This window comes from Colobus angolensis, unplaced genomic scaffold (assembly GCF_000951035.1).
Source record: "Colobus angolensis palliatus isolate OR3802 unplaced genomic scaffold, Cang.pa_1.0 Scaffold159, whole genome shotgun sequence".
NCBI classification, from domain to species: Eukaryota; Metazoa; Chordata; class Mammalia; order Primates; family Cercopithecidae; genus Colobus; species Colobus angolensis.
The window spans coordinates 5191998-5214973 of NW_012114699.1; the positions used below are offsets into that span (position 1 = coordinate 5191998).

General features: G+C 37.1%; 1 pseudogene; it reads left to right on the forward strand.

Moving 5' to 3' along the window:
* The first annotated feature begins 18789 nt into the window (after nt 1-18789).
* LOC105508181 lies at nt 18790-20924 on the forward strand (annotated as a pseudogene).
* The last annotated feature ends 2052 nt before the right edge of the window (nt 20925-22976 follow it).

Sequence of the window (22976 nt, forward strand, 5' to 3'; positions counted from 1 at the left end):
ATCCAGGGGAAATAAATATAGGAAACTAAGAGCTGAGTTTCTGAAGTATAGCTCTATCTTTAATTGCCCACTTGGCAAGGCTTCCTGTCCCATACAAACACTATATACCAGTACTCCAAAGTCAGCCACAAACAGAAAGGGCTTCTCTTCCCAGAAAGGCCATCATGCCCTGGAGTCCAAATTAACAAGAATTGAGCCATCATAGGATCTGATTATCTTCCTTTTTGTGGGGAATTGCCATGACCCCTAAACATTCTAATTTTCCTTGAATCATTTTCCAATGAATATTGTAGATATGACATCCTTGATATTCTTTTTCTTCTTTTGAAACAGATTTATATATACCCAGTTCATGCTATCTTTTAGGGCTAACAAGTTTCATCCATTAAAGCAGTGGTTTCTACATTTTATTTTAGGAATGGAAGCTTTTCTTTTTACCCCAAATGGTCAAGAAATCAAATATGTAAGACAGATCAAAGTGAAGCTCGTCTGGTTGAAGCAGGGCTGTGGATGTGTGAAGCCCTGCTGCCTGAGCTTCCCTCTCCTCCCCAGTCCCTTAGTGGCTCCTCAGGGGGCTTTGAAGAACTCCTAGGTAAAAGATATCCTTTTAACTATTATTATATTAGGGAGAAAATGTTATTTTAATAACTGGACAGAATTCCTCAGAGAAGAAGCAATAATATTTGTTACAAAATAACTTGATAGTCGATTGGGCATAAAAGGTGAGATCAGGAGAACCTGCATTAGAAAGAAAAAGCTTAAAATAGAGCAAGGTTAACTTTCCTGCATAAAAATTTAATAAGAGTTTGTGGTAGGGGAGCGAGGTAAAAGGACATTTGTGATGCTGTGAAATAAGCCTCCTTCAATTCCCCAAACACAGAAAGCTCATATGGGTGAGTATGTGTTGTGAAAATCAAAGAAATGTGGCTAAGCCCGCAATTCTGGACTGGCGTGGAACAAAGGAAAGAAAAGAACAATGGAAGGAGAAAGAGGCCAGTAAGAATGAAAATTCATTAGAAGCAAAATATAAGAACTGGAAGGAATAATAAAATGTGAGTCCCTTTTAATTTCCAGAGAAATAAAATGGGAGGGCAATGAACTTCCAACAGAGTATGGGATAGGCTCGGATATAATGTTATCTAAATTTCAAAAACTGCAACTTAAGACTTAGGTTCAAATGCTTCTATTTGGCACATGAGGGGACGATGAGATCTTTCTGTCTGAGGTTGAAATGAAAAATAACTGAAAAGATCCCTCTCTTCTTCCTAAGTCTTCTTCCAAGTCCTTAGCCCTTACACGGAGAGACAGAGACAAAGGAAGAGACAGAGAAAAAGAGAGACTTTCTTAACACTCCTAGAAAAAAAGTAGAGGAAAGGAAGAGGAAGATGAAGGAGGAAACAAAAGTAGAAGAGGAGAAAAGATAGGAATAAAGACAACCAAAAAATAAGTGTTTTGACATAAAATGAGGTAAGTAGGAGACTCGGAAAAGAGGGGAAAGAGTAAGGCATGGGTAAATTTCTATTCAAGTAAGGAAAGCCCCTTTTACAAATGAAGTTTTCTCCTCACCCAAAGCATAACTTAGAAAGTCCAAAGTCCAAAGCCCTGAGAAAGCATGGCTTATCCTAATTCCCTTTATCTCCCAATTTGCAATTTGGAGAAGAAGGGAGCTTAGGGTTCTCCATCACTTTTCCCTCTGAGGATTTCCCTTTGGGAGTGGGAATTGGAGAAAATCTTGGAAAAAAAAGTAACTTACCCTTCAAAACATCTAAGCCTTGGTATCAACCTATCATTGCCTCTTCAAATTACCATCTCGTTCTTCTCTGCATGGAGTTTCACCTTCTCTTTAGTTCTTGAAAGAGTTCTGAATCACTTTCTTCAACTTGAAGAGAAAATATTACCTTTTAGAAGAAAAAAATCAGGCTATTCTCCCTTTCATGTTTGCTTATGATTAACTTGGTCATGAAAGTTCTTTCCTCTGAGATATTTCCTGTGACATGTCATCTATGCTGCTATAATAGACAGTATTCCAGCAATTGTCTCTTCGCCATATCTCATTATCAGGCCGGTACCCAGCCAGAGCCACACAAAGCAGTAACATGGAGAAAACAATTACTCTTCTGCTTCCCTAAAACCTGTGGTTTCCAATGTTTTAGAAATCTAAAGACCTTTAACAACATGTTTGTGAAACTATTCTCTGTCCAATACCATTTAATTGAGAAAATCTATGTTAATAAATAGTGATTGAACTGAATAATACTTTCCCATCACCATGTACTTTATTCATCACAGAAGTGACACGCACTTATTTAATCAATGGTACCACATAAAGTAACCATATATGTTACTTATTCAGTCCACAGACAGTGCTTGGTCCTCAAATACATCCTTGGTCCCTTGCAATAATGCAATGCTTTTCCTCTTCCCAAGATGTCTGTGGCTCACACATTGGAAACTACTGGATGTTTTCTAATTAGAACAGCCTTTTCCTTTCAATGTGCAACTGCAAAATTACCTTTTCTACTGATCACACCCTTATTCATACATCTTCAGGACTCAAACTTTCCGTTTGGGCCACACATGCATATACTTATTTACATGCCTTAGTTGTTTTTCTCTCCAGAAGCAGACTATCACCTTGAGAGTAGGGTTCTTCAGCAATTTCTTCTATTTCTCATGCCTCCCACATATCACACTTCAGGGCCCTGCAGAAATTATACTCAATAAATTCTGGTTATATGAAAAAAATCACTCTTTGTTTTCTCAATGTGTCCAGGTACATTCTTTGTCACCTCTTTCACCCTCGAAGTATGGAACTACCTATAAATCCCTTAACACATCAGGCTATCTCAGATCTTTGTGAATTTGCACATTCTAGGTTTCCTCACCAACTGGACTAGGAGATTTAGGAGGCTAGGTAAATGTCTTTCTCAGACAGTATACTATTCACAACACTTCATTCCTTTATTCAACAAATATGTGTTAATTATCAATAGCTGTTCTTTTAAGACAATCTGTAAACTCCTTGAGAAAGACAACTGTATTTTTGACATCTCCAGATGACTAGAACACAGTTCCTGGCACGTAATAGATGCTCAGAATATGGTGATGGAATTGATTTATCACAGCTATTGTAAATGCAACCTACCTTTGCCTATAATTTGAATATCTTATGTGTAGAAGACCAGCCAGTAAAAGATTTTGGGACAGAGTTTACACACACACTACTCCTCCTGGAGCTACTCATCTGGCCTCAGAGAAAGATTGTTTTTTGCTTCTGCGTGTTAGTATTAAAAGTTTTGTAATATTTCCCATTAAAAAGGCAGCTAGTGAAGTAGTTAAAAGACATTGGAATCAGACAAATCTAGGTACAAATTCTGACTCCGTCACTTATTACTTGTGTGACTTTAGGGAAGTCACCTGATTTTTCTGAGTCTCAATTTTATCACCTACAAAATGTGGAGGAAACTAATCCCTATTCTCCATGGTAAATATGTAGCAAATAATTCGGCAGACAGTAAGTGCTCAATTAACATTAGCTAACAATATTAAAAAGTATTATTAAGATTTATTATATATCCCTAAAAGAATGCCACAGGCCCTGAATAAAACACATTTATCGCTTAAATGTAGCCCTTTAAATCCTCACCCACTCCTCTCCCCAAGTCTTTCCCTAGTCAGGGACCAGGACTAAACCACTGCTTGCAAAAGGCACAGGAATATTCCCTTGAACTTTCAGAGGCTTTGGGACACTGATCAGTGTCATCAGGCCTACCTCTGCATTTAGTGCAAAATATCCCACAGGACACAAGGCAAATGAAGCAGTTCACTGATCTGGAGGCTGGCTTTCTGGGAAGAAGCACCTTCTCTTCTCCATTAAAAGAAATATTATGACATTTTGAATATCTGTGTTTTTTTAAATGTCTTGTGATTTAAAAAAAAAAAAAAAGGACGAGAAGCCTTTAAAAAATCAGAAGATAGGCTAAGAGTGAACAGAAATCTTGCTAGAATTATTACTAAGGAGACTGATTGTATGCAGATGGCCTGGCAAATGGTGGGTAGGGGGAGGTGTTAGCAGCCTGGAGTGACTTGGAAGCTGGCAAGCAAGGAAAGGGCTAATTGGAAAAGGGCCATTTCAAGGATTCACTGTTCTGGCAGGAGGTCACAAAACATGTCATCACCCTCACTTACCTCACTTTTTTGTTTCTTCTGATTCCATGCAATTAGTGGCTAGAGGTAAGAGAAGGCATAGACTGCCTCTGTTTGGGTAAGTTAGAACAGACTTTAGGCTCCAGGTCAGGGGTTGGCAAACTTTTTCTGTAAACAGTCAAGTAGTAAATAGTTTATGCTTTGCAGACCATATGGTCTCTGTCACAATTACTCAACTTTGCTACTGTGATGCAAAAACAGCCATGGACAAGAAGAAGTGAATGGCCATTGCTGTGTTCCAATAAACCTTTATTTACAAAAACAGCCTGCTATCTGAATTTGGTTCATGGGCCATAGTCTGACCACCTCTGCTCCAGAAGAATACATCTGAGGGAGCCAAAAAAGATACCCAAAAAGAGTATTTTTGGAAAATGGGAACAGCATGTGCAGACCGAAGATCATGAGCTTATAGCTATTATCTAGCTATATGACCTTGGGTAAACTATAAATCTGTTTATATCTTAGTTTCCTTATCTGTGAAATGAGGTGGTTAGAGTTGATTATGATAATCAAGATTATTAACATATCTCTTTACTTATCTTTCTTTTTGTGGTGAGAACACTTAAGATTTGTTCTCTTAGCAATTTCAATTATGCAATACCGTATTATTAACTATAGACCTCATGTTGTACTTTAGATTTCTAGAAGTTATTCATTCTACTAACTGAAACTTTGTATCCTTTGACCAACATCTTCCCTTTCCCTACCCCCACCCTGCCCCCCTTTGCCCCTAGTAACCACCATTCTACTCTATGCTTTCATAAATTTACATTTTTAAGATTCCACATATAAGTAAGATCACATACCATTCATCTTTCTGCGTCTGGCTTATTTCACTTAGCATAATGTCCCCTGGGTTAATACAAAGGCCCGCCATGTGTTTCTACAATCTGCCATCAATTGGCTGGAAGTTGAGCTTCCAGCCAATTCTTCTGTTGCACCAAGGATGACTTGAGATATGTTCCCTATGTATATGATGATGTTTTGGCTTTTCTCTTCTTGTGTGTGAGAGAGAAAGAAGGGGAGAGAAAGAAGGAGGGAAAGAGATTTCATTTTCTGAGAAAATGGAGGAAGAGAAGAAGGGAGGGGAGTTTTTAAGAGATAGAGCTGAGTCATAACAGCTTCTGCAAAATCACTGGAGTCAAATACAGCAAAATTAGATCTAAACTGGGATTTTAAAAACCTACTATTATCTCATCCGTTATTCTGAAAACCCTCAAAAAGCTGATAACATCATGGCTAGCTAGCATCTATGGGGCAATTTTATCCACGCCAGCTGATTTTTTCTAAAAGCACCTGCAAAATTAGACTAAATTAACTGAAAGACTATCCTGAATTATTCACACTGCCCGGGGACTCGAGCAGTGGTGTAGGATGGTTTCAATGACCAAAAACAAAGGGAAAATATGATAAAACCATCTCACTTCACATAATTTTACCATTCATAATGGCCAACAAAAGACAAATTAAAGGATTTATGCCTTATTGAGTATTTCCTTTCTTTCTGAGATCTTCCATGCAGAAGCAGATAATACTGCACCATATCAGTTGTGTAGCAAATGTAAAGGCAGAATATATATGTTGAATATGAGGATTAATTTAAAGCAAGAAATAGAATTTATTGAAATAGTGTACTATGGAATGGAAGGAACAGTTCAAAAGCTAGAACCTAAAGGAACAGGAACCCAGTTAGTTCCAGGGATCACAATAACAGAAGGTTTTTGACCTCTCTGACTCCCCACCCCTACATTGAGGTAGCCACTATCCTAAAATATGTCGATCATCATTTCTTTCCTTTAAAATTTTACTAATTTCATATGCAGCCCTAAAAATACATTTCAAGTTTTACAGGTCTTAATTTATGTAAATGTAATCACATATGCATTCTTATGTGACTTTTTTAACTTACATTATATTTGTAAGATTCATTCATGCTGATATATATTGTCATAGTTGATCCATTTTTTTTTTACAACTGTATAGTATTTTACTGTGTGAATACATCATGTTTTATTTACTATTCTCCTGTCAATGAACATTCGGATTGTTTCCAGATGTTTGCTAATAAAACAATGTTGTTAGAGGAAGGAAGGATAAAGAGAGCATTGAGGAATTATAAGGCAGTGAAACAATTCTGTATAACACTACAATGAAGGATACATGTCATTATACAGTATCGAAACCCGTAGAATGTACAACATCAAGGGCAAATCCTAATGTAAACTATGGACTTTGGGTGATAATGATGTGTCAGTGTAGGCTTGTTGACGTTTTACAGTGTACCACTCTGGTGAGGGATGTTAGTGGTGGGAGAGGCTATGCATGTGTGGGGGCAGAGTGTATGGCAACTCCGTACTTTCTGTTCAGTTTTTCTGTGAACCTAAAACTGCTCTAAAAATAAAGTCTATTAAAAAAGCAATACTGTTATACAAGGATTCATTCAGTAGAGAGTCACTGAACTCTTAGAATGGACCAGAAACTAGTCTGGGCCCATGGATTTCAGTAGTAAAACAGCAGACAAAAATGTCTGGCTTCACAGAGTTTATATTGCAGTGGGGGGAAACAGCATATTAGATGGTGCTAAGTGCTATGGATAAAATTAGAGCAGGAAAAGGGGTTAGGGAGTATTGGCAGGGTATAATTTTAAAAGAGATTGGTCAGGGTAAGGCTTACTGAGAAAGTGATATTTGAGTAAAATCCTGAAGTAGATGAGGGAGCAAGTCATTCTCCTCTTGGTGAAGAGTGTTTCAGAGATTAGCAACAAATGCAAAAGTCCTAAGATAGAAGCATATCTAGAGTGTTAAGAAAACAGCAGGGAAGGTTCTGAGGTTGGAGGCGAGTAAGCAAAGAAGAGAGTTAAAGGACATGAAGTCAGACAGGTAATGAGAGGGTGGGCAGAATAGTTTCTGTAGAATCTTTTAGGTAATTGTTAGAATTTGGGCTTTTATTCTGGGAGAGATGAAAAACTACTAAACATGTATTTCTAGAAAATATGTGGTAGTATTTCTAGAATATATATGGTAGAATTATTGGATCATAGAGTATAAGTATTTCTAGAATATATACGGTAGAATTATTGGATCATAGGGTATACATACCTTCAACATCACTAATGAATACAAAATTATTATCAAATAAAACCATATCAATATACACTTTTATATTTATGAGTATATAAAAGATACTCATAGCTACACAACTTCACCAACACTAACATTATCAGGCTTAAATATGTTTGCCAATCTGTAGATTTAAAATGATGTCTAATTGAGGACATAATTTTTATTTTCCTGATGACTAATGAGACTGAACTTTCATTCATTTTCTCATGAAATAATTTTATTTCAACTCTTCACGTCATTGGTATAATTTTTTTTTAACAAAACCAGAGCCATTTTTTGAGTCACATTATATTTTCTTCTAAGTTGTTTAAGATCCAGTTTTTTAAAAATCTGTGCATGATGCTTTCACTGAAATTTTTATCCTAAGCCTCAAGTAACTTTTTGATTTTTTTTTATTTCTGCAACATAATCACTTTCAGCATTTATACGACTTTAAAATTGGGGAATAATTTACATGCAGTAAAATGCACAGACCCTTAAGTGTAGAGTACTTTCATTTTTGACAAATGCTTACAGCTGTGTGACCCAGATCCCTATCCAGATATAAAACAGTCTATTGCCTCCGAAAGTTTCCTTTTATCCCTTTTGAATCCTCTCCCCAGTCCCTGCACCCGGGGCCAGAAGTAACCACTGATCTGACTTCTATTACAATAGATTAGTTTTGCCTATTGTAGAACTTAGTATGAATAAAATCATACAGTGTATATGCTCTCATGTCTGCCATTTTTTTACTCACTATATTTTTGAGATTTGTCCATGTCTTGTATATATCATTGATACTTTGCTTTTTAGTGATGAGTAGTATTCCATTGTATGAAGACAATTTGTCTATTCTCCTATTAATGGATATCTGGACTGTTTCTAGTTTGATGTTTTTATTAATTAGTCTGCTGTTATGGACTGAATATTTGTGTCCCCTCAAAATTCATATGTTGGAACTTTAACCCTCCATGTGGTAATATTAGGAGGTGAGATTTGGAGGAGGTAATTGGGTCATGAGGGTGGAGCCTTCATGACTGGCATTAGTGTCCTCATAAAAACATGCCCAAGGGAGCTGTTTAGCTTTCTTTTGGCTATGTGAGGACACAGTAAGAAGTCAGAAGTGTGCAACAGAGAAGGGTCCTCTTCAGAATCTGATCATGCTGGCACTGTGATCTCTGATTTTCAGTCTCCAGAATTATGAGAAATTAATTTTATGTTTAAGCCAACCAGTCTGTGGTAATTTTTTATAGCAGCCCAAAAGGGCCAAGACAATTGCTAGGACCATTCTTATACAGAGGAGCTTGGTGTGGACTATGTTTTTTATTTCTCTTGCGTAAGTACCTAGTAGTGTAACTGCTGAGTGAGGGAGTAAAATCTGCCAAAAAAGTTTCTAAAGTTGTTTTATACTTCACACTCTTACCAGCAATATATGAGTCACAGTAGTTCCAAATTCTTGTCAACATTTGAAAAGAAGCTAATCGTCACTGGTCATTAGAGAAATGCAAATCAAAACCATAATGAGATACAATCTTATGCCAGTTAGAATGGCAATCATTAAAAAGTCAGGAAACAACAGATGCTGGAGAGGATGTGAAGAAATTGGAACAAATTTACACTCTTGGTGGGAGTGTAAATTAGTTCAACCATTGTGGAAGACAATGTGGCAATTGCTCAAGGATCTAGAATGAGAAATACCATTTGACCCAGCCATCCCATTAGTGGGTATATACCCACAGGATTATAAATCATTCTGCTATAAAGACACATGCACATGTATGTTTATTGCAGCCCTATTCACAATAGCAAAGACTTGGAACCAACCCAAATGTCCATCAATGATAGACTGGATAAAGAAAATGTGGCACATATACACCATGGAATACTATGCAGCCATAAAAAAGAATGAGTTCATGTCCATCGCAGGGACAGGGATGAAGCTGGAAAGCATCATTCTCAGCAAACTAACACAGGAACAGAAAACCAAACACCACATGTTCTCATTCGTAAGTGGGAGTTGAACAATGAGAACACATGGACACAGGGAGGGGAACATCACACACTGGGGCCTGTTTGGGGTGGGGGGCTAGGGGAGGGATAGCATTAGGAGAAATACCTAATGTAGATGACGGGTTGATGGGTGCAGCAAACCACCATGGCAGGTGTATACCTATGTAACAAACCTGCACGTTCTGCACATGTTTCCCAGAACTTAAAGTATAATAAAAAAATTACTTGTTAGAAGTGTGTTCTATTACTTGGAAAATATGCTGTTATATGAAAAAAGCATGTCGCAAAGAGATATTATAAGATTACATTTTCCTTTGAAAATATATCTCTACATATTATATGTGCATACCTCACACATACATATGTGTGTATACACACACATGCAAAGTTGTTTCAGCTGAGAGTGTAGCTGAAGGGAACATGCTATGGTTTAAGACACTGTATGCTGTGGAGGAAAGTCAATTCCAATAATTTGTTATAAGAGCTCACATATTTCGAATCCAGGCATTCTGTTAAGAACATGATTTATTTAAATTAATGTTTCACTTTTCTAAATGTACAGATCTACATATGACACATGTTTTGCCTATGGTAACTAAAGAATTCATCCCTATTTGTATGCTTTATGTCGACTGAAGTAGACAGTCCTCACTTTAACAATTAAATTGCATTCAACATCTTCAGGCAAGAAAGTCAGTGGCTCATTCTTTTCATAATTAAAGACATACTACATGTTTTATTTCCAGTAATGGCAAAGTAAGTCACATTGAACCAAACCTCCCATAGCTTATATCTAGGAAAAAAAATAAAATAACTATTGAAAAGCACTTGAGGACACTAGAACTTATTTCTTCTATCTAACTGTATGTTTGTACCCATTAACCATCTCTCTTCATTCCCCCAATCCTCCCCAGCCTCAGCTAACTACCATTCTACTATCTACCTCCATGGGATCAAATTTTATAACTCCCAAACATAAGTGAGAACATGTGGTATTCGTCTTTCTGTGCCTGGCTTATTTCATTTAATGTAATGACTTCCAGTTCCATCCATGTTGCTGAAAATGACAGGATTTCATTATTTTGTATGGATAGATGGTATTCCATTGTGTATATATACCACATTTTCTTTGTCCATTCATCCATTGATGGGCACTTGGGTTGATTCTCTATCTTGGCTATTGTGAATATCACTGCAATAAACATAGGTGTCCAGGTTTCCCTTTGATATAACAATTTCCTTTCCTTTGGATAAATGCCCAGTAGTGTGATTGCTGGATCGTATGGTTGTTCTATGTTTCATTTTTTTGAGAAATCTCCATACCGTTTTGATAGAACAGTAGGCTGACGATAGTTAACAATTTATTCTATATTTCAAAATAGCTAGAAAAGAATATTTGAAATATTCCCAACACAAAGAAATTATAAATGTTTTCAAGGCAATGGATATTTTAAATACTCTAATTAGATGATTACACATTACATGTACGTACCAAAATATCACATGTATCCCATAAATGTGTATTCATTACGTGTCAGTGAAACTTTTTTTAAAAAAGATCTACTCTCTTAACAGATTTCAAATATACAATATAGTATTGTTAACTACAGTTACATCAATATTTATTAAGTCCCCAGTATTTAGTCATCCTGCAAAACTGAAACTTTGTACCCCTTGAGTAATACCTCCCCATTTCTCCCACCCCCTAATCTTTAGTCACCACCATTCTACTCTCTGCTTCTATTAGTTGAACTTTTTAAGATTTCATATATAAGTGAGATCATGCAGTATTTGTCTTTTTGTGTCTGGCTTATTTCACTTAGCATAACATCCTCCAGGTTCATCCATGTTATTTTAAAACACAGAATTTTATTTTTCTTTTGTAAGACTGAAAAATACTCCATTGTGTGTGTGTGTGTGTGCATATGTGTGTGTGCATGTGTATTATTCTGCAATATCAGTTGTAATGTCTTCTCTTTCTTTTATGATTTTATTTATTTGAGTCTTTTCTTTGTTTTTTAGTTTGTCTAGCTAAAGGTTTGGCCATTTTGCTTGTGTTCTCAAAAAAAAAAACTCAATCTTATTGATCTTTTTCTGTTGTTTATTTTTCTCCTTCATTTATTTCTTCTCTGATCTTTATCCCTTTCTTCTGCTTGCTTTGGGCTTAGTTTGCTTTTGTATGGTTCCTTAATGTGTAAAATTCGATTGTTTATTTGAAACCTTTCTCTTCTTTTTCTTAATAGACCCATTTATCACTATGGACTTATCTCTTAGAACTGCTTTTGCTGCATCCCATAAATTATGGTATGCTGTGTTTCTGTTTTGTTTCTCTCAAGGTATTTTTTAATTTATCTTTTGATTTCTTCTTTGGTTCATAGGTTGTTCAAGAATGTGTTGTTTACTTTTTACTTATTTGTTAATTTTCCAATTTCCTTCTGCTATTGATTTCTAATTTCATACCATTGTGGTCTGAAAAGATACTTGGTATGATTTCAATCTTCATAAATTTGTAAAGACTTGCTTTGTGGCCTGACACGTGATCTATCCTGGATAATGTCCTGTATGTGCTTGAAAAGAATGGGTATTTTGTTGTGTTAAATTGAATGCTCTATATACGTGTGTTAGGTCTATTTGGTCTATAATGCTGTTCACGTCCACTGTTTCCGTATTGATTTTCTGTCTTGATGTTCTATCCATTTTTGAAAGTGTAGTATTGAAGTTTCCTACCATTATTGTATTGATGTCTATTCCTCCCTTACTTGTGTTAATATTTACTTTATATATTTAGGGGTTCTAATATTGGGTGCATATATATTTACAAATATTATCTTGTTGATGAATTGAACCCCTTATCATTATATAATGACCTTCTTTTACTCTTGTGACAGATTTTTTTTTTTTTCTTTTTGAGATGGAGTCTCACTCTGTCACCCAGGCTGGAGTGCAGTGGCGTGATCTCGGCTTACTGCAACCTCTGCCTGCCGGGCTCATGCCATTCTCCTGCCTCAGCCTCCTGAGTAGCTGGGACTACAGGCGCCCACCACCACGCCCGGCTAATTTTGTTGTATTTTAGTAGAGACAGGGTTTCACCATGTTCGCCAGGAGGGTTTCAATCTCCCGACCTCGTGATCCGCCCGCCTCAGCCTCCCAAAGTGCTAGGATTACAGGCGTGAGCCACCGTGCCCGGCCTCTTGTGACAGATTTTAACTTAAAATGTATTTCTTACTTGGTTACCATTTGCATGGAATACCTTTTTCTATCCCATCACTTTCAGCCTATGTCTTTAAAGTGAGTCTCTCTTGGGTTATATATACTTGCAACATGTTTATTTAACTATTCAAACACTTTATGTTTTGTGATTGAAGAATTTAATCTGTTTACATTTAATTATTAATAGGAAAGGACTCATTACTGTTATTTTGTTAACTGTTTTCTATTTTGTAGTACATTTGTTTCTTTCTTCCTTTTCCAAGTCCAGCCTGGTGCTGAGGTAGCCCTGGAGCCTGGATCTGCAGGGGTGGGCCTGGCACTGGGGTTCACTGAAATGGGCCTGGTGCTGGGATCTTTGGACAAGTTGGGTACTCACTGTGCTCTGTTTCACCCACAAGAAGGATATCTCTCTCTGTGTTGCCCAGACTTGGGAAGGACATGATGTGGTTAATGTGAAAATGTTCTCCCAATTATTTTTAATACATTTTTCTTATTTCTGTGCTTTATCCAGGTGCTTGTAATATCTCATCTGTATTCTTTAGTGCTTGTGAAGATCTTCCTATGTGGTTGGTTGTTCTAATTGATGTTACTATGAAGAAATTAGCACTGGAAACTCCTATTCAGCTAAGTAACATTAATCCAGTGATCGAAAGTTCTTTTTTTTTTTATTTATTTTTTTATTATACTTTATGTTCTAGGGTACATGTGCACAACGTGCAGGTTTGTTACATATGTATGTATGTGCCATGTTGGTGTGCTGCACCCATTAACTCGTCATTTACATTAGGTATATCTCCCAATGCTATCCCTCCCCCCTCCCCCCACACCACAACAGGCCCCGGTGTGTGAGTTCCCCTTCCTGGGTCCAAGTGATCTCATTGTTCAATTCCCACCTATGAGTGAGAACATGTGGTGTTTGGTTTTCTGTTCTTGCGATAGTTTGCTGAGAATGATGCTTTCCAGCTGCATCCATGTCCCTACAAAGGACATGAACTCATTCTTTTTATGGCTGCATAGTATTCCATGGTGTCTATGTGCCACATTTTCTTAATCCAGTCTGTCATTGATGGACATTTGGGTTGGTTCCAAGTCTTTGCTATTGTGAATAGTGCCGCAATAAGAAAGTTCTTATTTTAATGTCACCAAATGTATCAGTCTTCTTTATGATTTGTGTTTTTTGTGTCATGTTTAAAAAAAATCCTTCCCTATGCCAAAGTAAACAAAATCTATATATTCTTCCCTGAATTTTAAAGTTTTCTTTACCCATTTAAGTCTTTAATCTAACTAGGTTTTTTTGTGTGTGAATTATGTAAAGTATATAATTTATTTTTTTCCATGTAAAGATTCTAATGTCCTAGCACCATTATGTGAGTGCCCTCCCACTTTTACTTACCAATGTGAGTATAACGCAGCTTTGCCATAGATCAAGATCATATAAGTCCAGGTGTATTTTTGGATCCTCAGTTCTGTTCTATTGGTCTACATGATTACCCTGTACTGCGACCAAAAGGTCTAATTAATACACTTTTTATAATACAAGTCTTGATGTCTGGGTAGGAGTATAATCTCCACTTTCTTTTCCTTCTTGTTCAAATATGTCTTGAATATTCATAGAACTTTTTCCATATCATTTCCCATAATATATTATTCCATATAAATTTATACTCAGCATTTTAGGTTCCATAAAAACATCTTGTGATTTTTTTTCCTGGGTGTTTATTGGGATTGATCAGTTTCGAAAGAAGCGAAATGTGTACAAAACTGAGATTTTCTTTCCATCAACAAGAAGATAAATTGCTCAATTTAATGACTAAAACAAATCCTAAATTTGTTGTAAATATATTACACATTTTTAATTAGATTCCATCCAAAATTTTAAATACAAGTCACCATTTTAAATCATAGATTTATTTTAATTAATCACATTTCCTAATCGTTTATTGTTGATGTCTGGAAGTGCAGGTGTCTCGATTTTTGTACTTTGATCTTGTGTTCAACAACCTGGCTAAACTCTTGTTAATTCTGATAAATATATTCTTCTTTTTCAAAGAATTAAATAGATAATCATTTCACCTGCCAATAATGACATTCTTCTTTTAATCTTTCTAATCCATATAACCTTATTCATATGCTTTATTGCACTGGGTAGGATCACCTGTGTAATTGATTAAAAGTGGTGATCATGGGCATCATTTATCTTTTATTCTGATTTTAAAAGAATGCTTCTAGGCCGGGCACGGTGGCTCATGCCTGTAATCCCAGGATTTTGGGAGGCCTGGGCGGGCGGATCATGAGGTCAAGAGATTGAGACCATCCTGGTTAACACGGTGAAAACCTGTCTCTACTAAAAATACAAAAAAATAGCCGGGCATGGTGGCGGGTACCTGTAGTCCCAGCTACTCAGGAGGCTGAAGCAGGAGAATGACGTGAACCCGGGAGGTGGAGCTTGCAACGAGCCGAGATAACATCAGTGCACTCCAGCCTGGGCAACAGAGCAAGACTCTGTCTCAAAAAAAAAAAAAAAAAAAAAAAAAAAGAAAGAAAAGAAAAGAAAAAGGAAAAAAAAAAGAATGCTTCTAATGGTTCATGATTAATTACAAGTTTTGCTAAAGGTGTTTTGCAGATACTCATCATCAGGTGAAGAAAGTATTTTTATATTCCTAGTTTGATAAGAGTTATTTATACTGAGCTTTTATTGTAAATGGAAATTAAATTTAGTCTAATTCTTTGATCATGTGACTTTAATTCTTAAAACTGATAGTGGTAAATTGCATTAAAAAACTATCGTTGAATTCCCAGGAAAAAACTTAAAGTACTTATGATGTGTTATTCTTTTTATACATTGCTTAATTTAGTTTACTGATGTTTTGTTTTTTATTTTTATATCTATGTTAATGAGTGATACAATCTGTAGTACCTCTTCCTTATATCATCCTTATCTCTTTTCCTGATGAGGTTATGAATAGACTCATAAATGAGTTTGGAGTATTCCCTATTTTTCTATTTTCTGTGAGAGATTGCAATTATATGGTGCTTAAATATTTCATAGTTTACAATTTTGAGTCACGTGGGTATGTGTTTTCTTTTGAGAAAGACTTTAATAATTCAGACTTTCTATTACTACCTGAGCTTTTTTGATAAGTTTTATTTTTATAGAAAATTCTGCCCTTCATCCACATTTCAAATTCATTGTCATGAAGTCATTCACAATATTATTCAATTTCATCTCAGTATCTACTGAATCTGTGGTTTTGTCTAGTTTTTCTGTATTTTTACTGCATTCTGTACCTTCTGCCTTTGTTTTTAATCAAAATTGGCAAAAATCTGACAATACTTTTAGTCCTTTTAAAAGTACCACGTTAGTCCTTTTAAAAATACCATGGTCTCAGTTTATTCTCTTTATTCAGTTGTTCTCAACCCTTCCTATACACTAAAATCAACTTACGAAGCTTTTTTAAAAATAGCCATGTGTTAAGGTATACACATAGAAGTTCTGATGTAACTGACCTGGGATGAGGCCTAAATATTGATATTTTTAAAAATTTTCCAGGTAATCGTAACATTGAATAAGTATTGAAAACTATTGCTTTATATAACTCCTGAACTTTTAAATTTTCACTCGTACATATATTTGTTCTCTACATATCCCATATTTGCTTTTGTTATAATGTTTTTTAAAAGTCTTAATTTGGATATTTAATTTATTAGTTTCCAGAATTTGTATTATAAGCATTTTTAAGAATTTGTATTATAAGCATTTTTACTATATACTTCTTTTTGATTATCACTTTATCTATAATCCCCCACTATGCATAGACATGTACTAATTTTTTATTAAGTACTAGATGCATTTAAATTTGTATAATTTCTTCTTCGGCTCATGAGTTAAATAGCAATGTGCTTTAAATTTCAAAATATAAGGGAATTTACATTTTTGTTACTTATTTCTTATCTAAATGTATTTTGGTTAGAGAATATAATCTGTATGATACTGACTCTTAGATATTTGTTAAAATTTGTTTTATGGAGTAAGACATGATCCATTTGCTGTATGCTTGAAAAGAATTTCTGTTCTCTGTTAGTTCAGAACAGTATTCGAATTATATATGTCCACTAAATTAAGCTTGTTAATTTTGCTATTCAAATCTTCTGTATCCTTACTGAGTTTTTTCTGATTGATTTATCGTTTACTTGGGGAGATACATAAGATTTTCTTGCTGTGATGGTGCAGCAGTAAATTTCTCCTAGTATTCCTGAAAGATTTACTTTATTCTTCTCTATTTGCTCTCTTTTTACAGGCAATCCAGAAGGGACACCTAATCCACAGAATCCAGAACAATCACACCTGAGATTCACACTTGAGATAGCACCGTGCCTAGTTAGTGTTATTTGAAATTTATGGATACAGGTGAAATGTCAAAGTTCATATTAGAGAGCGGGGGTGGTCTAAGTGGGCAATTCAGGGTCTTTCAGCAGTTTCCCACAAACCATAAACAGAACTCTCTATCTATCTGCGTCACTAGCTGTGAAAATTCAGGACCCAAACTCAAAGTACACTGCACAGTATTTAGTCAGTACTATTTCAAATAAGGATCTTCCTCTTTTTTAGGATGCTACCAACAATCCAAGAAATAAAAATAGAGGAAAACTAAACCAGGAAGACCAAGGTGATACCAATGTAGAAATCTAAAAATACATAAGGACCAAAATAACCAGAGTGATTGGTGATTTCCATAAAATAAAGATAGAATGCCTTCTGCACATGTGTGGCAAGACATCAGCTCAAACATCAGGCACCCCAGTTTTGATGATACATTTAGCTACTGGCAGTCTCAAATGAAGTACAAGCTGCTCATCCCAAAGAGAGACATCCAACTTTAAAGGGCACATTCCAAAATTCATGGAGGAACTGAGGATATGAAGATGAAACTCTGGCTATTGCTGATGCTGGTACACGCACACACACACACACACACACACACACATGCACGCACATGCACACACACAGACAATTGACCCATAAATACTCACCCCTTCTTACTTGACCTGAAGCTTTGACTTTCTTTCCCCCTCAACATTACCCTCCTCGGGCATCAGGTATCATACATGTTACAACCCATGAGAATGGCAGGTAACAAACCCATATTCCAGTCATATTCCTCCCTGACATCAGGTTTAAAGGCAAGAAATTTAGCATTAACTGCTTTTCCTGGGGGAAAAAAAAATCACTTTCATTTTGCTCCCTCCCAATATAGTTCAGCCACTGTTATTAGAATTCACTTTTTTTACTCCACTTGAACAGTAAAACCATTGATAAGAAACCTCTCCCCATCCTCATCTCCTCTCTACCGTTCCCATTCTCTAATATTCACAATTCTACTTTCTACTTCCATGAGCTCAAAATTGTTTCTTAGCTCCCACAGATGAGCGAGAACATGTGCTATTTATCTTTCTGTGCTTGGGTTATTTCACTTTACATAATGTCCTCCAGGTTAATCTATGTTGCCATGAATGATACATTGTGTGCACATGTGGAAACATTACTCTGTATCCCATAAATATGTACAATTATTACATGTCAAGTAAAAATAAAAGATTTTTTAAAAATAGGGTAAAGACCCAGAAATTCTTTCTTAAAAAAAAGAAAAAAATCTACTGGCAAATAATTTAATACCTCACACACACAAAATCGGATTCCAGCAAGTTTCCTTTTACTCTTCTGGGAGAAACTGTTTGGACAAATAACTGTGAAGAACTGAGAGGCTGGATGTCCAATACTCAAAAGACTTGATTTTGTCTCCCTCTGGAAACAAAACCAGAGTAGAATGAGGCAACCAGGGAGTAAATGGTGCTGCTGCAGAGAAGGGAATAGCCCACATAGCCTGAGAAGCCTCACTAATAGAGCTCTTAAGCTAATAGGTATCATCCTCCTGCTGGAAGTTTAATCAATGGGGACCAGTTCCCCTTAATATCCCAAGTTCTATAGATTGCCAAATGCCCTAATTAAAATCATCTCTCAGTAGACTCTTTGCAGATTACTCTGACACTGAAATACAGAAGGGAAACTGAAATACTGGCTATTCAAGTCATCCTTGCCTCTTATTTCTAAAGGTCTTAATTTTTACTCAACAAACATTTACTGAGTAACTACTGCATTCAGGCATTGTGTTCAGCAAAGCAGTGAATGAATTAGATATGAGCCTTGCCTTCAAGGAGTATACTGAGAAAGAGAAAAGTCCATAATAATTCAGAATAGGAAGAGATGATGGAATCTGTGTTTAAAATGAAGAAGAAAAAATGTACCACGAGAGTTTATACAATAACCACTTGCCAGGTAAAACACAGAGTGCCCAGTCAAATTTGAATTTCTGGTGAACAATTGTTTTTTATTTAAAGTGTGCCACATGTATTATTTGGGAGAATTTATACTTTAAAAAATCACTATTTATCTGAAATTCAAATGTAACTGGGCATCCTGTATTTTTATTTGTTAAATCACCCAACTTTACTCCCTGCCATTTCTCTTTGTGATAACCCCAGCAGAGATTTCACTGTATAAAGAGTCTGAGAGAGGGGGCAGCAAACCAATATGTGGGGCCTCTTTTGAACTTTATCAGCATCAAAATTCTTAGTCAGAGCCATCTTTTAAATCATATAGCAAATCACACCATTCTCATGCTTGAAACCCTTCCTTGAATTCCTGTCTCACTCAGAATAAAATCCAAACTCCTTACCAAACCCTGTCAGGCAGCACATGATCTGACTCCTGCTTACTTTTCTAAATTTTGTAACAGCCCTATGAAGAGGATACCACTATTAGTCTCATCTTACAAGTGAGAAAGCATACAAAAGGAGGACATGCTCTACCAGATATCAAAAGTAGTTATGTTATATCAAAAGCTATTAGAGTATTAATGGGGAGAGTAGAAAATAGATTGGAAAAATGTAAAATAATAATGTCCAATATTGGTAATGATGCAGAGCAATGGACACTTTCAAACAACGTACTTCAAATTGGTCATGGTGTTTTTGAAGAAAATTTGGCAGTGTTTATGACCATTAAAAATATATCCTCTGGGTCAGCAAGACCTGAGTCCTCTCCTCTGGCTCTCCTCCCCAGACAGGGTGAGCTTCACCACTCACTGCACCACCTTCTCCATCAATTACCAGTCCCTGGGCTCAGTCCAGCTGCCTAGCTGTGGCACCCTGCTGGTCAGAAGCACAACCAGTGTCTATGCAGGTGCTGGGGCCTTGGGTTCCCAGATCTCCGTGTTCCACTCCACCAGCTTCTGGGGCGACTTGCAGTCTAGTTGCCTGGCCAGGGGTCTGGTAGGAATGGGGGGCATCCACAATGAGAGGGAAACCATGCAAGGCCTGAACAACTGCCTGGCCTCCTACCTGGACAGAGTGAGGGGCCTGGAGTCAGAGAATCGGAAGCAGGAGAGCAAAATCCAGGATCACCCGGAGAAGGGATCCTAGGTCACAGACTGGGGACATTACATCAAGACCCTGGAGGACCTGAGGGCCCAGATCTTTGCAAATTCTGTGGACAGTGCCTGCATCATTCTGCAGATTGACAATGCCTATCTTGCTGCTGATGACTTTAGAGTCAAGTATGACATAGAGCTGGCCATGCGCCAGTCTGTGGAGAGCGACATCCATGGGCTCCGCAAGGTCACTGATGATATCAATGTCACTTGGCTGCAGCTGGAGACAGTGATCAAGGCTCTCAAGGTGGAGCTGCTCTTTGTGAAGAAGAACCATGAAGGGGAAGTAAAAGGCCTAAAAACCCAGATTGCCAGTTATGGGTTGACCATGGAGTTAGATGACCCCAAATCTCAGGACCACTGTAAGATCGACAGACACCCAATACGACGAGCTGGCTCAGAAGAACCCAGAGGAGCTGGACATGTACGGGTCCCAGCAGACTGAGGAGAGCACCACAGTGGTCACCACGCAGCCTGCTGAGATCAGAGTTGCTGAGATGATACTCACAGAGCTCAGACATACAGTCCAGTCCTTGGAAATTGACTGGACTAGATGAGAAATCTGCAGGCCAGCTTGGAGAACAGTCTGAAGGAAGCAGAGGCCTACTACAGCAGGCAGATGAAGCAACTCAAGGGGGTCCTGCTGCACCTGGAGTCTGAGCTAGCACAGACATGGGAAGAGGGGCAGCACCAGGCCCAGGAGTATGAGGCCCCGCTGGACATCAAGGTCAAGCTGGAGGCTGAGATCACCACCTACCACCACCTGGGGGAAGACAGGAAGGACTTCAATCTTGGTGATGCCCTATACAGCAGCAACTTCATGCAAACCATCCAAAAGACCACCACCTGCAGGATAGTGAACCGCAAAGTGGTGTCTGAGACCAACGACACCAAAGTTCTGAGACACTGAACCAGTAGAAGCAGGGTGACCTTTGGGGAGCAGGACACCATCAGCAAACTATCACAGGATCAGAATACCAAACACCACATGTTCTCACTCATAAGTGGGAGTTGAACAATGAGAACACATGGACACAGGGAGGGGAACATCACACATTGGGAACTGTCGGGGGGTGAGGGAAAAGGGGTGAGAGAGCATTAGGACAAATACCTAATGAATCAGGGGCTTAAAACCTAGATGATGGGTTGATGGGTGCAGCAAACCACCATGGCACATGTGTACCTATGTAACAAACCTGAACAGTATCCCAAAACTTAAAGTAAAATAAAAAAAAAAAAGTTCAGAGATCATTGGATACACACACACACACACACACACACACACACATATATATATGTCTCCTCTGACCTAGAATTCATATTCTAGGTGTTTTCCTAGTTACATGTGTGCATATATTCACCTATACAGGTAAATGTATAAAATAAGATCAGTGAGGATGCAAACCATCTTCTTTTCAATGGTCATCTCTATCTCTAGGATAAAGGAGTAGAAGTGAGGCAGGTAGGGTCAAAAGGGACTTTTATTTTTCTATTCTTTATTAAACATTCATGCCTAGAATGTATTTGTGATTTTCATGTGCAATTAAAAATATATATTTTTAAAAGACACAAGGCTAGAAAAACACACTGCACAAGTTTTTAGTGATGTCAGAATTATGAGTAACATTTATTTCTTTTTCTTCTTGAAATAGGATACCCTTACGCTGACTGTAGATTGGCTTTATGATCTTAGAAACCTTGATGGACACAAGAGGGAAAAACTGTCATGTAAATACTGCAAGCCATTTTCTTTCTTGCAAGTGGTAAGAACTTGAATCACCTTTGGGGCAACCTGTTCTTCAGTTTTGGAGAAAGTGCCTTGAATGGCCCTTGTTACATAAATTTTTTTAAAAATCTATTATTCTTGGAGGAAACTATATAGTACTCTGAATGTAGATATTTTAGTCCCCAAAATAACTGTTCTCTTTGGTAATGTAAATTGCTGTATATGATTGAGTCAGGGCTCTATCTGCAGACTTTATTGCTTTGGAGTGGTGCAGTGATGGCTTTCTATGAATTTAGACTACACTGTGCTTGGACTGTCGCTTATTCACTTGAAGTTGTGGGAGTTTTTAGCAATTTCTCATTGGATAGTTTTAGCTGAGACCTAGAGAACTACAAAAAGATACAAAGGTATGATCTATATCTGCTGTATAACTTTCTTACAAAGGCAAACCACAATAGGTTTACATGGTTTAAATTTGACTAGCATGATAGTGTTCTTTACAATGTACTTTTTAATTTGAAACCAAATGACTCAAACTTTGAAAAATACACTACTGCTGAATAAATCACCTTCTGATGTTACTACCTTTAGGGTTAAAGAGTACAATTCAATAAGGCTACCAGGTAGAGGGTGTGGAAGTTGTTGTCTCAGACGGGTTGACATTCTCATTAGCAATAATCCTTAAAAATAACAGGGCTTGGGTATAAAAATAAGAACATGGGAATCGGTCCTCATTTGGAAGTGTTAACTTTAAAAACACACAATTTATAAATTTAGAAAAGAAGATTTTATTTCTTGTAAAGGATGACAGCCTGCAAGGTGGCCATCCCACAGTCTGGGGAGTGTGCCTCTGGCAAAGACCAAAGACAGACATTTCAAAGGAAGAGGGGTTAGAGTAGGAGCTTTATGCTGAAGAGGTTGGCTAAGTATATGTATTCAACAGGTTACAGGAGGAGCTAACAAAAAATCATGAAAGTAGTCCTGACACATGCATATTGAACAAACATGCATGTAATATATGGTCTATGTTCACCTTGGAGTGGAGACTTAACATTTAAATATATTCTAATTAGGCCGTATATATCAAAAGGTGTTTTCAGGATACAAAGGCACTCAAGTGCACAGCCAGAACCAGTCCATGGTCAGTGGTCTTCTTATCAAGATAAAGTCACTGAAATCAATCTGTTGTCCAATTAATCCAATTCAAGTTGTGGTTATGGCTGGTGGAACAAGAGT